The following is a 6,255-nucleotide window of genomic DNA, read 5'->3' on the forward strand; positions in this document are numbered from 1 at the left end:
CAGAGAGAGAGAGAGACAGCCAGCCAGAGAGGGAACACAAGCAAGGGGAGTGGGAGAGGAACAGGCAGGCTCCCAGCAGAGGAGCCCAATGTAGGGCTCGATCCCAGGACTCTAGGATCACACCCTGAGCCGAAGGCAGACGCTTAATGACTGAGCCACCCAGGTGCCCCACACAGACATACTTCTAAGTCAAAAGCATTCAAGCTAAGAAGATTTCTTGCTCACAGCTGACCCTTTTTTTGGAGGACTTTCAAGAATGACCTCAGCTGATAGAAACCCCTCACCCCCAGGAGACAAACAGATAAAAGGTGCACAGTGATGAGGGAACAGAAGGCAAGCTGAAGACAAAGCACACGCCTACACCTGAAACCTACCCCCACCCCCCCACTCCTGGATGGGATATGTGATGTTCCTCCAGGAAGTTCCCAAGTATCTTCATGTTAATGCCTTGCTAGAGGGAAAAACAACCTTAACTTGACATCACAAGCCCTCTGGTATCCTGTGAGTCTTCTTTAACATATGGAAGTACTTTCTCAACCTCCCTGTTTCCTTACCTCCCTCAACCCCATAGTATATAATCAGCACCCCTCACAACCCGGGGCAGTAGCTCTTTCTGCTCACGGGTCCTGTCCCCGTGCTTTAATAAATGACCATTTTGCATCAGAGATGTCTCAAGAATTCTTTCTTGGCCGTCGGCTCTGGACTCCACCCCACTGAACCTCACCTATAGTCCAAAACCCCATCACACAAAACCACCCCTTTGCCTCAAAGAGGGCCTCTCTGTGGTACCTTTGCAAATCCCACCCCTGGCCCATCTGATCTGTCCAAGGCTAAACCTCAGGGTAATTCATTTCCTTCAGCGTATTCCCTTTCCTCTCCTGCTTCCCTCCCTCACTCTCTGAAGAACATGTCCTCCTGAATCCGTACCTTGATCCAGTGGGGAGACAGTATCCACAGCTGGAGATGCCCCCTGCTCCGACTGCTTCGTGCTGCCCTCTTCATGTAAAAGTCACTGCAAAGGGAAGTTCCCCTGACCCTCCAGGCTAACACAATCCCCTCTTCTATGCCCACAGCATCCAACCTCTGAGAGAACGCTTCCATTCAGCTGACTCACAGATTCCAACCTGGCTACTGGATACTCCTTTCCAAACTGAGGATACGGACCCATTAGAGGGTCAGAATTCAACTTGGTAGGTCACAATCAGCATTTTACAGATGGTATAGACTAGATTAGAATGGACTAAAGAGAAAAATGTCAAAGAGCGTCATATAAGAAAATAGTGAACATTGATTCCTTGAGGTTTTCCATGTATGTGTCTGTGCATCTATTGGTATTACAATGTACAGAATGTGTATTGCTTTTTGTGGTTCAGAGTCAAAGCGTTGACCAGCCCTTGTGCTAGACTGTAAACTCTCTGAGCGCAAAGACTTTGTTTACTTGGGGGATGCTGTGCCTGTAGCACCCAATGCAATTGCAGCACTGGGTAAATTACACGCAGTAATAACATCTGCAGCTGTGGTAATATCTAAGCAGTAGTAATATCAGCAGTACATAATATCAGCAGCTATTATGGGGCTGGGCACTATTCTGTATGTTTTTTACATATCTCATTCCAAACTCACAATTACTTTAAGAGATGTTATTGTATGCATTTCACATGAAAAGAAACTGATGCTTCAGTAAATACTTTGTGGCAGGTGGGTCAATATTTTTATTATCCTTCCATCAATAATAATAAAAATTACAATTCGAGTGACAGCCAGTACCAATTATGAGTCTTGTTGCCGGTTAACTTTATTTATTTGACAAGCTCACATGGTGTGCATACTCTATTCCAGGGTTTGCAGTGGGGGGAAGAGAGGATAAAATATAGTTCCTGGCCTTGAAGTACTCAAGTCTAGAAAAGTCTCAGAAATTAAGACAACTTCAAGGCCCCATAGAGAAGCCAGGAATTTTGAGGAGTTCTTGGAAGAAAGCAAAGACCCGCTAGACTGAATGCAATAAAGACTCCTGTGTAAATTCTGAACTCTGGCTAAGTACAGATGCAGCAGCCCTGTAGGTCCTAAGAAGAAGAAGCCATCTGTAGTGGGACACGAATGACAGGTCCTTCTTCGGATTTCTAAAGCTGTCTCCTTCTTTTGCTCATGCAATTTGGCCTTGGGTAAACTAACAGCAGGATCATGGTCTCTGGCTTGGAGAGTCCACAAGAGCCAGGACTCCATCCAGAAATGCAAGAGACTGATCTCTGCACGATAAACTGTAACTGATGGGAAACAGGAGACTCAAGACAGCTGGACACACACAAACCCCCTGCTTTCTCTTCCTTGTGCCTCCTGGAGGAGTCCTATGTGCTGAGGGAGCACTCAGGCTGGGTGGCCCATTGTGTCCTCTTGTGGCCGGCTGTGACGTTGCGCCCAGTCCGTAGGCAGTCTGCCAGGCTGCTTCACACCTGCCCTGCTCGGCACCTGCCAACTGTCAGGCTCTTTCTCAAGGAATGCAGCTAATACACCACACATCCCGAGCTGACATGACGGGAGCAGCCTCAGTCACAGAGATTCAGTAGAATCGAGATGTCGAAGGACAAATTCAGTAGGATTTGCCTTAGCCATATCTGGCTTGTTTTTTTTTTTTTTTTTAACCAGCTCATGGGCAAGAGGAATTAGATGTTAATATCAGGGCAGTATTGCATTATTTATGGGTTATAGTACAATATCACAATTATATAGGTTATTGATATAATTAGATAAGTGCACCCCAATCATTTCAGATTCTGGGCACTTAAGTAAAACCTCGGCACATAAGTAGAATAATCTACAGAATGCCCAGTTAGGGATTTTCCTTGCCTGCATGCGTTACAAGTCTCAGTAGAAACACCTAGAAGGCATAAAAAATCCCACAGGACAAGTCATTCCCACTCCTAAACTCAGTTAGCGGAGCCTGTCGGCACTAGATCCGCATACAGTAAATCAACTGGATCTGTGAGACAAAACTGTAAGCATTCAGGAGTTAGCTGGAAAATGGTTACATGCAGTTTTCATCTTCCCTAGCAAAAAAGAAATGTGAGTCTCTTGTCTGAAGTATAATAGTCTGATTTTACAGTGTTGCAGTGAAAACTCTTTGAGAGAAGAGAAAAACTGCCAGGTAGGTCAAAGATTATTCTCAAGAGGTTATGAACCAGCAGCGAGACAGAGCCTTGGGGGGAACGCATTCTTGTCTTTCAGAAGAAACAAAGGTTGCGGTAGGCTCGTAGAAGCTGCATTGGCAACGGACCGTTCTTTTAAATTACGTATTGCCTGGATCAATGTAGCTCATTTATATTAATGAAAGGTAGNTTTTATTAATGAAAGGTAAGGAAAATTATCCTTTGATCTAACTCCTCAAATACTTGAAAAAGAAGGTGGAGGTTTTGAAGAGAAACGCTAAAACAAGAATATGTTCCAAAGACTTACAGGGATCCCCTTGTCGTGATTATGCGACAGATCTCATCAGTTATCATAACTTTAGGTATTAGTAACACACATAAAAATATTTTTTAGAGCATGAATTCACAATGAGGATGCTATTCCCTTAAGGGGAAGAAAAAAATGTTTTTGGGGGGAGAGCAAACCAATCTTACTCTGATATGTGTAAAGCACAGAAATATGAGGAACTCATCAACATGTATGAAGTGTTATCTGTGGTATTAAAATTTCATAAAAGTCTCTTTTTCCACTGGAACCATGGAGGGTGCAGAAGAGAAGAAAAAGAAGGTCCCTGCTGTGCCAGAAACCCTTAAGAAGAAGCGAAGGAATTTCGCAGAATTGAAAATCAAGCGTCTGAGAAAGAAGTTTGCTCAAAAGATGCTTCGAAAGGCAAGGAGGAAGCTTATCTATGAAAAAGCTAAGCATTACCACAAGGAATACAGGCAGATGTACAGAACTGAGATTCGAAGGGCGAGGATGGCAAGAAAAGCTGGCAACTTCTACGTACCTGCGGAACCCAGATTGGCGTTTGTGATCAGGATCAGGGTATCAATGGTGGGAGCCCAAAGGTTCGAAAGGTGTTGCAGCTCCTTCGCCTTCGCCAGATCTTCAATGGCACCTTTGTTAAGTTCAACAAGGCTTCAGTTAACATGCTAAGAATTGTGGAACCATATATAGCATGGGGGTTCCCAAACCTGAAGTCGGTGAATGAATTGATCTACAAGCGTGGTTATGGCAAAATCAACAAGGAGCAGATTGCCCTGACAGATAACACACTGATGGCCCGATCTCTTGGTAAATGGGGCATCATGTGCATGGGGGATCTGATTCACGAGGTCTATACTGTTGGAAAACATTTCAAAGAAGCAAACAACTTTTTATGGCCCTTCAAATTATCTTCTCCACGAGGGGGAATGAAGAAAAAGACCACCCATTTTGTAGAAGGTGGAGATGCTGGCAACAGGGAAGACCAGATTCAATAGGCTTATTAGAAGGATGAACTAAGGTATCTACCATGATAATTTTTGTAATCTGGTCTGCTAATAAATGACTACTCTCATGGAAAAAAAAAATAAAAATAAAATTTCATAAGAGGTGCAATTAGAGAAAATGTATCTAAAGAGTTTGCTTAATGGGGATTAAAATGAAAATGGGGCACCTGGGTGTCAGTGGGTTAAGCGGCTGACTCTTGATTTGGGCTCAGGTGGTGGTCTCCGGGTCTTGGGATTGAGCCCCGCCTTGGGCTCATGCTCTTGGAGTCCGCTTGGGATTTTCTCTCTCTCCCTCTGCCTCCCCCCGCCTCAAATGCTCTCTCTCTCTCTCTCAAATAAATAAACCTTTAAAAAATAAATAAAATGAAAATAAAACATTCAGAAAAACTGCTTTAGGGCATGAAATGGGTCTGTAAGGAAAACAGATTAAATTCAAAATATATGTATTGAAAACATATGTTAAAATATGCTTTATTTTATATCAAATGTATATTATATATTAATCATAAATTAAATTAAGTAACTAAAGTATATATTAAACCATTATAATTATTAAAATACATATACAAAATATATGTTAATAATGTTTATTAAAAATGCACTGCTATGCTTGCACTGTGCTAGGCACAGGGGAAAAGAAAACTGGAGCTCTTTGAGGAATGACAGAGAGGTCATAAAATATTGAGGCTGATATTTTTAAGCCACAAAAGCAAACACATCATTTTGCATGTAAGTGTGCCTATGCGTATGCACGGATGTAGGTGCTGGCACCCGTGTGAGAGAGGCCGTGGGCACAGAACGAGCCTCGTGAGATGAAGAGAGGCGAGAGTTAGAGATGGTTACATGCATGTGTGTGAGTGTGTGTCTGAGTGTGTGAGCATGAGTGTCTATGTGTGTGCATGAGTATGTGAGAGTGTGAGTGTGTGGGTATGAGTGTGTGTGTGTGTGCGTGTGCATAATGGGGAAAGAGGGAGGAAGGGGGAGGAAGGAAAGGAGAGATGACAGACAGACAGACAGATAGAATAAATGCCAATTGAACAAGTTCTTGTCTAGGAAAGCTTTTTGGAAAAGGTAAGTCATCCTGAGTCTTGACAGGAGCACAGGGTTCAGAATTCCGTGTGAGGAGAGAACGTCCTGTCTGGAGATGAGGGATAAGTGCGTGAACTGGGGCTTGAATGTGAGAGCCAAGGGCATGCCTGGTGGCAGTGGCGGACAGCGCGAGTCTGGCAGAGGCTGAATGCTGGCTGACAAGGTGGCACCAAGCTAGGGACAGCCGGGGAGCTTCAGTGCTGAGGGAAGAGCCAGCCCGGGGGAGGGCCCCATTTGAGAGGACACAGGACACCGAGTGCGGTGCGGGCAGAGGGACCTGGCAGCCAGGGCGCTCAGGATCCAAACAGGGCCGAGATGGCATCCCAAGGAACCACTTTAGGGATCACTGAGCAAATCGTTGGAAGCTGGCTGCCTGACGTTTTGGCTTTGGATTGGTGACTGCTAATTCCAAAACGAAATCAAGAACACATGGAGCGTGCTTTTGTTTGGTGTGTGGAAAAGTGACAATGAAATCAAGAGTGCTCAGGAGGCTGATGAAATCAAGTTTTCCACGAAACCAAGAAACCAACAAGGAAAGAGAAAGGATTTTAACCACTTCGTCATTAAAACCACGATTTCTCTTCTCTACTCGTGGCCTCTATTTCATTCTGAGGAAAACAGAAACAAAACTAGGCACCGCCTCTTCTGACTTTAAAAAAAGGACCCTACGTGTAGTTTAAGCATATGGCGTGCTGCTACACGACACACGGAC

General features: G+C 44.2%; 1 pseudogene; it reads left to right on the forward strand.

The window, feature by feature from the left end:
• Positions 1–3,707: 3,707 nt before the first annotated feature.
• On the forward strand, positions 3,708–4,535 carry LOC100472440 (annotated as a pseudogene).
• Positions 4,536–6,255: the final 1,720 nt, after the last annotated feature.

This window comes from Ailuropoda melanoleuca, chromosome 3 (genome assembly GCF_002007445.2).
Source record: "Ailuropoda melanoleuca isolate Jingjing chromosome 3, ASM200744v2, whole genome shotgun sequence".
Taxonomy (NCBI): domain Eukaryota; kingdom Metazoa; phylum Chordata; class Mammalia; order Carnivora; family Ursidae; genus Ailuropoda; species Ailuropoda melanoleuca.